This window comes from Lolium perenne, chromosome 2 (assembly GCF_019359855.2).
Source record: "Lolium perenne isolate Kyuss_39 chromosome 2, Kyuss_2.0, whole genome shotgun sequence".
Lineage (NCBI taxonomy): Eukaryota > Viridiplantae > Streptophyta > Magnoliopsida > Poales > Poaceae > Lolium > Lolium perenne.
In genome coordinates this window covers 193,002,182-193,013,216 of record NC_067245.2, presented here as the reverse complement: position 1 = coordinate 193,013,216, position 11,035 = coordinate 193,002,182, and the positions used below count along the sequence as shown (strand labels likewise).

The 11,035-nt window shown below is 42.5% G+C and overlaps 2 long non-coding RNA genes across 11 annotated transcripts; one reads left to right on the top strand and one right to left on the bottom strand.

Moving 5' to 3' along the window:
- Positions 1 to 659: 659 nt before the first annotated feature.
- LOC127330335 (uncharacterized) lies at positions 660 to 3,013 on the top strand. Its single transcript, XR_007869237.1, has 3 exons — positions 660 to 1,089; positions 1,339 to 1,470; positions 1,728 to 3,013. It is a non-coding gene; the product is annotated as an uncharacterized lncRNA (long non-coding RNA).
- A 2,014-nt stretch (positions 3,014 to 5,027) lies between these two features.
- Positions 5,028 to 10,665, bottom strand: LOC127334251 (uncharacterized). 10 transcript variants are annotated; one of them, XR_011752236.1, is made up of 8 exons: positions 10,041 to 10,664; positions 9,713 to 9,799; positions 9,554 to 9,629; positions 9,313 to 9,452; positions 7,634 to 9,218; positions 6,566 to 6,785; positions 5,526 to 5,907; positions 5,028 to 5,491 (listed from the first exon to the last, which is right to left on the bottom strand). It is a non-coding gene; the product is annotated as an uncharacterized lncRNA (long non-coding RNA). The 10 variants fall into 10 exon arrangements; XR_011752233.1 differs by lacking the exon at positions 5,028 to 5,491 and having other exon boundaries at positions 5,657 to 5,907; positions 7,634 to 8,838; positions 9,036 to 9,218; XR_011752240.1 differs by lacking the exon at positions 5,028 to 5,491 and having other exon boundaries at positions 5,657 to 5,907; positions 7,639 to 7,727; positions 8,393 to 9,218; positions 10,041 to 10,663.
- Positions 10,666 to 11,035: the final 370 nt, after the last annotated feature.

Sequence of the window (11,035 nt, the reverse complement as noted above, 5' to 3'; positions counted from 1 at the left end):
CAATAAGTTTCTCTTAAATATACTCATTCATTAGTTGAAGTCTTGAAGATAAGAAAGCAAAGGTATTTTCTTCTGTATTAGTCATATATTATTATAAAATGTAAATTTGGTGCAATTTTTCATATTTAGTTTGTCCTTCAAATGTTTTTACTGTTTTCAAGATTAAAAGGAATATTAATAGAAATTCCAGACTAAGGAAATAATCCATAGACGATGATGAAAAAATTAAAACAACGTGCATTTAAAAATTATGTAGAATCGTTAGCTCCATACATATGATTCAGCGAATTATAGAAAATATGGATAACGATTCAATATAGGTCTCTGCCAAATTAAGGTTGAATAGATGGAATAAATTCACTATTGTTTTCTAAAATATATACCTCAGCTTTGATCGTGAATAATACACTATATAAAAGTTGAACAGATTAGCGCGCTCTAAACGTTTCAGCTACTGTAGATGTACATTTATCCATTCTTCTGTCCAGGCATTGCCTGACACATAGCTCTTTTTTTTCCTCCATCACGGTAAGTTATTTTCCATCGTTTTTTCTGGGGCAGCCAGGCAACCGGCTACCGGTTGGTAACCTCCCATCCTTCCTATTACTATTAAGGATCTCTCCTGTTACTTCCATTACCTTCCGGTTGATTCGGTCTAGGCGGCGGATGGTCAAAGCGGTTCCCTCACGCATCTCTCATCCTCTCCCACGTTCTTCCCTAGGCCGGCGCATTCTTCTCCCTCTCCGGCCATTGTGCCCCCTACGGAGGCGGCCGGCAGCGTGGCGGAGGAGCTCAGAGCTTTCCCTCCTTCACGATGCAGATGGTGGCGAGGCCCTAAATCTACTGTCTTCGAAAACACCATGGGATGGCCCTGAGGATCATGTACCTCATGCTGGAGGGCTTCGCCGAGCTGTTCGTTGGCCGCCATGGACACGGCCTGATGCGCCGCGCTGTGTTTTGACTAGAGGCGGCGCGGGGTGCTGGTGGGGGGCTTAAGCTGCAGGATTCGATGTTGGAACTTGGACGGGAGCACTGCCCTGTCGTTGAGGGATGCCGTGCGTAGCTGGATGTTCATGTGCCTCCTCTCCGGTGAGACTTCTTTTTCTTCCCTCTTATTAACTCCATTTTTAATCTATTCGTGAGCCTAGGTTCTTCTTTCTCCTCCATCTTATTGATTTTTATTTTATTTACATCTTTTTGTTCCCCTACGTGCTGGCCTAGGTTGTTGTGTTCTCAGCATCCATTCTAAGAGAGCAATTTATATTTGATTTCTGCATTCTTGGAACGATTTCTACCACCATTCAGATGAACTAATACTAAAAATAATATATTTTGCAGGGAAACCAATAGGATAGCTACCTGGAGGCTTTCAATGAAGATCATTGTGTGTGTCGCTTGAATCTAGGAGTACAGGGATCAGGCTACCCAACAAAAAATGTTGAAGTTGGACTTCATTTTTATTACCGAGAGGTACTTTCTTTCTAAATATTCAGACACTTCACTTAGATATTATCACTTATAAACACAATGCCTACAATTAACTCAGAGTAAACACCTATGTTGTTTCACGACAAACACCCCTGCATATTGGCTTACTGCACTTATATTTGAACTGACTGATTTTCCGAAATGTAACCAACCAATGCTAGATTTACATCTGTCTTACTATTGCTTGCTAACATAATTATTTGTTCTCCAAGAATTGTGACTTAACTGATGTATTTCAGGGCAACACAATGAAAGACTGTATGCCGATAATTATTAGTGGATATCATTCCGTCAAAGACGAATCAACAGCCAAAGAGGCATGTTCTATATAGCAATACTTCAGCGGGCCATTATGAAACTGCATGCATACTTCTATTTTACATCTTTGTTAAGCGGTAAACGAACTGATGTATTTCAGGGCAACACAATGAAAGACTGTATGCCGATAATTATTAGTGGATATCATTCCGTCAAAGACGAATCAACAGCCAAAGAGGCATGTTCACTTAAAAGATGTTAGGTATGGCTTTTGCAATATGTAGCAATACTTCAGCGGGCCATTATGAAACTGCATGCATACTTCTATTTTACATCTTTGTTAAGCGGTAAATCGCAAGCACCTTCCCTCTAGATATTGCAAGCTATTAGTGATGTTGTACATAGAGGGCTACAGAGTATGATTTGGATTGCTGTTGCAAATTTCTACCTCAAAAGATACTTTGTTAGTCCTAGCTTTGTTTTCGCCTTGCAATTTTGCATCTCCTAGAATAATATGTTTGTCCTCATGTCAGGACCTTAAAAGCAATACAAAAATTATCAGGTTATGTCGGCATATGATTCTCACTTCAGTTTTCCAGTTTATGAATTTCTGTAATTTTGATTATTCTTTGTTGCTCAACTTTTGAAGAGCATAACGATTGCAACTATTTTAATAGTTGTTGGTGTTCTACGTCTATTGCTGCACAATTGCAGAGCATGTCTTCTGTCATTTGCAATGATAACTTAAAGAAGAGATCAAGGATAAAGGTTTTGTTACACCTGGTTATTGTACATACTGTCACCGCTATTCTTCTTAACTTAAACTGTGGCTGGACCCTATTCACTGAAACAACTATATTGATACATTTCTCCATTTACCTTTCTAAGAATGTTTTTCTTTTATTACATTGCAGGAAACTTGCTATGAGCACCCTTCAGTATTAGTCTCCCCACAAGATCAAATGTGCAATGAATCACATCAACGGGGGGAAATATTAGATGATATTAGTCTTGACGTGGTACTATACTACCACTCCTTATGTATTAAATTTACAAACTTCGACATTTTGTTCCATTGGTTGACAGGAATGTGTCCAGTTGAGGGGCAGCTCAGGCTGGGTTTCAGCCTATTGGTGGTCCTGCTGTTGGTGATCTTTTTGCCTAAATTGATTGGTATGCAACTACCGATTTTGCATCTCCTTCAAAGAACTCTGCTATCTGGAGAGATCGTTCAGCCGTAGACATAGCCGCCTTCGTTTAGATAAAGGAACAACATAGCCAGTACTCTATTCTCTGTACCTTTCTGGTTAGTGTTCTCGAAGTATCTACGTGTTATTGTATATAGTTGCAACCAATGAATATATTCTTTTATTTCATCTTCTGTATCTCCATGCTTTTTATAATACTTGCCTAAAGCTGATGAACTTTTCATAATCTATTCCTACATAAGCTTATTGATTGATATTTCTACATGTTATCGAATGGTCTGCTATTCTTAATATGTGTACCTCATGGGCCAAGCTATAAGCGAGTTGTCATATGGATCCGTGTATATACAATTTTTTCTACTCATCCCTGGAAATAGTAAGATAGCTTTGCTGGAGTGATTTTCTGGTTAATAAGGTTAATTCACAAGGTTCAGCGAGCATTGCTTATTTCCTAGGAAATGCCCCATTGCTTTATTTTGCGGGAATTGAAACTTACCCTTGCCAGCTGGAATAGTGTTATTAAGAAGCACCCATAACAGTAGAACAAAGAACAATGCACATCATGGTCACAACCATGAAATTAACAGGTAAACGTATATCAATAGTAGTCTCATAAATTGTTGATAAAGCTTTTTTACTAGATGAATCACAAGGTGAAAATTTGAAGTACACATGACCATATTCGATAATCCAAGCATACCCTAATAATATCTAGCCATACTAGAAACATTAGCACCTATCTCACATAAGCGTAGCATTCAAATTTACGGACAGTGTGCAGGGAAGTGATATCAACATGGCTGAACTCCACTTCCCATAGTTAGCAAACATAAATTGTGTATCATGGTCTTTTCAGTTTCCTTAGCGATGATTTCTATTTTAATCTTTGCATTGCGTTTTGCAGCAGTAAACATGTACAATATGTAGTCATAGTTACATATATTAGTCTGAATAACTACATAGGGCAAAGCAACATACCAGTTATACTGTGAATTCAATCCGCGCTTGCTCCAGTAATACTCCTCGCAGTTGGATCCAGCCATCCCTCATTCGCGCAGCTTCCAAGCGCCTCGTGCCGCCACCTAGGCCAGTGCATCATGCTCCACCCGGAGCCGACCCGACTACCTCCCCTGCGACCCCCGCTCCCCTAACTGCATCACCCTCCCCATCTCCGTACAATGGAGAAGCTCGATCCGCACGACGGCCAATGCAGACCAGCTGCAGCGCGACGTAGCCGACCTCGATGCAGCTCACGGCGTCGGCCGGGAGCTGGGGGCTGGTCAGCTCCTCCTGCGAAGAAGGGGACCACGAGCTCCTCGGTGGCGATGTTCCGGCGCGGTGGCCTCGACGCGGACATGGAACTGATGCTTGCCGACTTGGTCATCCACTGGCTGATCCGTGGCGCAGGGGACAGCAAGCTCAAGCAGGTGGTAATGCTGGAGCTGGCGGCCGGGCGCGCGCACGAGCATGGAGCTATGCCAATGGACATCGGGTGAGGAGAAGGCCCGCAAGCGTGCTGACGCGGCGCTGCAGGGGGAGATGGAAGGATGGGCCAAGAGACGCTGGCGAGCTGCCTGGGGCTGGGTTGGACGCGGAGTGGGGAGGCGAGGCTGCGCCGGAGTGGGGAGGAGGGGGGCAGTCGTCAAATTTGGGGAAGAAGAGGAATCGGAGGAACGAGACGGTGGACTGGTTATCCACACTAGATTTTGATGTGCGCCTTGGCGCACGATCCCGTGGAGCTCATGCCAATATTTATTTCGTATAACAGTGATAAACATAGCTGCCAGTATGATAATACATTTTTTAGGGTTTGCACACAGTTTCCTGTTTTTCATATTGAAATTCCAAATAAGTCAAACCAATTTCCAGGCGTAATAATATGATGATTAGATCTAAGACGTAATAATATGATTCAATATAAAGCACTACTACCACTACAGAATGCAAGCAACAATTTATACAAATTCATACATACCCTCTGCACATTCCAAAATGATAAACGTCTTTCACTTGGTATCATACTTTAGGGCACGATCCCATGAAATTCACGAAGATTAACATTTTAGTATAACATTTTAGTACAAGAAAGAAATAAATAAGGTGTTGAAACGATTCTTTAGGTTTTACAAAATGAAATCGATATATAATAAAATTTGGATAAGGCACACAAATGCTCGATGGTTCTATCAAGAGCAACACAAGTGAAAAAGTAACATCTACATAGGCTGCCTATGGACAATTCGGCATAGCACACCACCAAACCATGTCATTTCAGTAGTTTCTTAGGATCTCTGGGTTCTAAAACTCTTCATTCACCTGCACGATGCAAACTTGGCTATAGATCTATAAATCGCCAATTGAGCTACAACTTGAATGGTGTGCTGCTTGGGCAGTCTTTCATCAGTTCACGAAGCAGAGAATAGGGGCTACAACCTGAATACTTTCATCCTTTCAACATGGCTACAACCTGAATCCTTTGATCCTTTCAACAGGGCAATAACCTGTGCATCCTTTCATCCTTTCAACAGGGCCACAACCTGAATTCTTTCATCCTTTCAACAGGGCTACAACTTGAATCAGCTCTTTCATTAGTCCACCAATAAATACCTCTAATTAAACATTTGATTAGATCCTATTCGTCTATGTGCAGAAGAACAGATACCCCAACCATAAAAGAACAGAGATGAGGTGCACATTGACAATTTCAAGCGAACCTTAATTCGGGATATCATCTGAACTATTTGCAATATTGCTGACAACATTGTCCATACACACATGAAGAACTAATAATCTAGAAATAAACCAATGAGCGGGGAAACTTTCATGGAGATTATGGACACATGAATAGAGTCAACAGTTTATCTAGGTTTGTAACTTGAGATCAGCAACACCTCCAAGGGCAGAAACATCACCACCACCTTGGACATTGGTAGGAATGGGAGGGCAAATGGCACTGTGAAGCAACCAATCACAACAAATGAATAGAGGAAGAGTAGGTAGAACACCATGTGGTATGGAAGGAATAAAATGAAAAGAACCCAACCAACACAAAACATGAAAAATATCCTTTAGAAACAGAACATGCAAACATCTAGGTAAACAAAAAGTACAGGGTGGAGAAAAGGCAAACACCTGACTTCAGCGGAAACACGCTCTGAAACACACAAAGGCACTGAATTTGTAACACAAATATACATGAGGGCATGGCGAAAAAACTACTTCTTAGGAGACAGTACCTACCAAAGGCAGAGCATATGCTAACAATGGGAAATAAAAATTATTTTGAGGTATCAAGACAAGAAAGGCTTGAGTCTAACAACTGTAGTAATAGCCATGAAGAAAATCCTCCATAATGGAAGAGGTTGGCATCAACTATTCAAAAGCAAGTGAGAACCTATCTTAAGCAAAAACAGGTGCATCATGTGTATATCTATCAAAAATATATAACTCACTGATTAAAAGACCTTTGTAGAGTAAACAGTACTTGCTCTCTCTCGTAGATTTAGTTCTCACCAGCTACTGCTATAGATACTAACAATACCTAATTGATAATGCTACATTGATTTTAGTACTTCATCTGCAACAATATTCAAAAGCAAGACAGTACCTACCATAAGCAAAAATCTGAGCACTCATTGAAATCTGGGCACTCATCAACGATTTGCACCTGGATCTGGATTAATTAAGAAGAGAAGAAGCTCACTTTGAGGTGTTGTACATTCCACCTGTTCGTAAGCATGAAATTGTTCTCCAATGGATGTTCTGTATATATAGCTTATACTTGCCATGATTTATCTTCATAAGTTTCCACTGTATATGAATTGCTTTGGTCTGCCAAAAGCATATATCTGAACTCAGAAATAATAAAAGAAGATAATATGAAATGTTCTTACCAATACAGAAGTTCTAAGGATCAGGCCCGAGAATAAGTGAACTATGCTCCCCATTGCAATAAATAAAAACATGAACTCCAGTAGGTTGTACAAAGATATTTTAGGAAGGTGTCGGGTCAAAATTCAAAATTTGAGATCATAATAAGTCGACTAACAGGGCAGATCAGTTGATTGCTGGGGCATAATCTTCTACTACAGGTCTCATTCCTATTCATTATATACAGTTATATCAACATTTCTCCCTCGACAAATGGTTGATATGAGATGATGCATCAAATATTTGAATGTTTTCACAAGCCCTGTTCTTCTGCACAATCAGCTACACATCATACAAAAGAAATATTTGATTATACACTTACCTCGAGACAATGATCTATTTTTGTATTTAGAAATGGCTAAATATGTTTTACACCATTAAGACACAGAGTCTATTACCCAGCCCCCAAGCTTTCATGGTATACCAGACTTGAAATAAAATCCTATATGCTGCCTTTCTGTTTGTAGATCCTGATTTTTTAAAGTACCCCACATGTTTAGTCCTTCAGTACATTTATGAACATTTCTTATACCCCTCTCCTCTTTCAATTTGTTCATGTGTGTTAAGTGTTCTCCTTAGAAACCTGAAGAATCTATTGTAGATTTTAAGTTAAGTTTCTCCAGTACCTATAAAGTAACTCAAATTCTTAAAGAAAGTTGACGTAAATACTTTCCGTATTTATTCTCTACATATTATTCTAGGAACAAAAGCACATAACTTTGCAAGAGATGAGGAGAAAAGCAACATACCTTACATTGTTTCGAAATCTGAGCCAAACTTCAGGTCTGAAGACAAGGAGAACCGATGACGGCGACGTCCATGCTGACCACTGAGCCCCGCGTCCTTGCAGACCAGATGGAAAAAAAAACCAATACACAAAATCAGAACAGTAATACCCTTGGACAACAAAGAACCAATTTGTGTACCAGGGAGCAGCTACAACAGTGTCACTGCTACGCCCAGTTACATGTGATATTTAAGATTTGTTATTTTTCACCAGGGATGAAAAATAAAAACCCAAAGTAGTAATAATCATGACTTAATCAATAGGACAATGAAAACGACTCCTCCGAGTCAGGCATCAACTGTTCCCTAGTACTTCCTCCACAAATTCTAAAACATAGAGACAGTGAACAAACAAAATAGAAGCACTTATTCACCAAGCTAACTAAACACTTGATTGCATGATGTTGGCACAGGAGAAGCATAAGTTCTGAAATAATTCAAATGCATAAAGCAATAAGACATAGGAAACAAATAGTAAAAACTGACAAAATACACTCCTTGAAAATAAGGCTTGCCCAAGCAACCAAATGAATTACGAAATCGTGTCCCAGTGTCAATTTATTGCAAGTAATATGACAGAAACACAAACGGATAAATTCTTGAAAACTTGTAGAGAGACTAAATTACTGAAAACCTGTAGAGAGACCAAAGATGACAATGGGGCCACAATTGAAAAAGATAGAGATGAATGAGGGAAGGGGATTAGTTGGGGGTTTAAACACCTGTACAGATGCAACATGGATGCGATAGTCAAGCTCCCGTTTGAAGACGTTGTCTGGGAGCACCGGCGGAGCTACTGAGGGCCAAATTGAGCCGTGGCCCAGCCAGCTTCAGGGCAAAACTAAAAATTTCTAAGTGTAAGCCTACCACCCGGCAGCACTGCAGACGTCCATTCCCTTTGGCACCCTGACTCTTCGTTGTATCAGGTCCCAGCAGGCAGCAACTGTGGCTTAGTTTAGGGAAGCAACATGGAGGTTCAGCAATACTGCACCAGCAGCCTAGAGCAGGCAGTGAGCCAGCGACCCAGCCCCCAGGGCAGAGGCGCATATGGCACACCAACTCCTCTCATCCAACTTCGCTTCACTCACTGTAAGACCCCAAGTAATTTACTTCCATCAAACTATACTTCACGGCTTCATTTCAAAACTCAAATTGTCAATAGCAAATTCTGGAGAAGTACAAGTATGGAGATGGCATTGAAGATTTCAGAAACATATTTGATATAAAAATATGATTTTCTAGTATGCAACTCCATGCCAGATGGTCAAATTGAATCCATATACGGTTTAATTTTGTTGACAGATATATGCATGTTCTGAACCAATATGACACAAAAGGTACCTAGTATATTTGACTAATGCCTACCTAAGTAACTTTGCTAGCTTGGCCCGCCAAATTATTTGCTTGAAGGTCCGCCTTGTACGACCCATAGAAACTGGTAGACGGAGTTCTCCAGAACCTTTTCATATTTTCCCAACAGAAATATCAATTGAGTGAAATCCCGCCTCGACTTTTGTCGAACACCTTGCTGGCATATCTAAACAGAATCTACACAAACAAAAACATTGTCGAAGATTAAATTGAGAGAGAGAGAGAGAGAGAGACAGAGGAAGAGAGTGGGGAAGGGGGAGGATGGACGGACCAGGAGGTGGACTTATTATTGACGGTGACGATAGCAACAGTGGCGCCATGGTAGTTGACAGCAGCGTTGGCTGCCAAACCTGGCATAGTTACGCCATTAGACTAAGAGCGGGGATGTACTTTTTGGTCCAGGTTCAGAACCTAAACAATCAAAACATCATGCTCTTGAACAATATACAAAAGAGAAATACCCAACTATGCAAGGGAAAGGCAAGGAACCAATGAGAGAAAAGAAGACCAGCCTCTGTAATTTGTTGTTCGCACCGTGAACATCTTCTTACTCCGGGAGCCACCAACACACTATTCCTCCCTGAGTTGCTGCACAGATAGATGCCATAGATCAGGTCAGATCAGTTTTGAATGGTAGTACACTGGACATGAATGCTATCCTACATTCCTACCTCAAATTTCCAACAAATTCCCATGGAACGTCTCTTCTCCAAACACAAGATTTTCCTTCTTTTCCTACCGCATAATTTCCCAAGTGGCTAAACAAAAAGAGATGGGGAATGAGGGGTTTGTGCATAAGTGATGTGACCAAATTGAAGAAATCAAACAAAAATCTCTGCATACAGGACCCAATCTCTCTACGGAGTTGATTTACCAAATACGGGGTAGAACAAAAATATCCTTTTTGCAGAAGAATTGCTCAAACCCTATAACATATTACTCAACCAAATAAATTTAGGTGAGCTCAGGGGGATACCTACGAGAGAAGTAATGTCGTACCTTGCAGAAAGAGCTAGAAATCGGCGGCATCTACGACAGGATTGACAGGGCAACCAGGGACATGGGGTCTCCCGCGAAGAACTCCACCGGCCTGCACCTCAGCGATGATACCTTGTGCAGCTCCACCACGCACAGGGCTGCAGACCTGCTGCTGAACCGAGAGAGAGAGACGCGCGAGGCGGAGCTCGGGGTGGAAGGCAGGCATGAGCTATTGGGGGAGGAGATCGTCACGGGATTGGAAGAGGAGGCGCAGGAGGGGATTGGGGAGGAGGTGCTCGGGAGGGATTGGCGGCCGGCGAGGCGGGAGCGCCAGAGGAATCTCATGCGGAGGCGCGCGGACGAACGCCGAAGAAAGCAGGCAGCGGCGACGGGAGGAGGCGCGGTTGGGATCGACTTGGGGGCAGCGGCGGCGACAGGATGAGGTGCGACTGGGGGGAGGAGGAGTCCATCTCTCTTCCGGTAAAGGGGGGGCTCCAGAGAGGGACGTGGGGGAGGAAGAGGGGCTGGCGGCGGGGATGGCGGCGGCGGCCGCCGCACGCGCACTGGAACGGGAGGGGAGGAGACGGCGAGCGCGAGGCGGCGGAGTCACGCGCGGGGATGGGGAGAGACCGTGGCCGGGCCGGGCGGGCTTTTTACCGACCCATGGATAAAACGCGGGTTTGTGGGAGGGCCTCAGCGCCCTGGACGGAACGACGGCCGAGATCGCGCCACGTCAGCTCGATCGGACGGCCGAAAATCCAAAGCGCTGTGAGAGCTCCATGGGGGTGCAGCAATCATACCGTGGGATGTCTCTCACACTGTTGCCTGTTTGCCACTTGCCAGGCTCCCGTACTGACTACTCAAACCAATTCTTAGCAATTTATGAAGCCTAAAGCGAAGGCTGTCATCAGCATACAAATATCCTACAAATATCCTGATAACAACAGTCAGATTACACATCCTTCGAAACGAGAGACATTTTGTCACTTAATATCTCATGCAATAATCCAAACGTG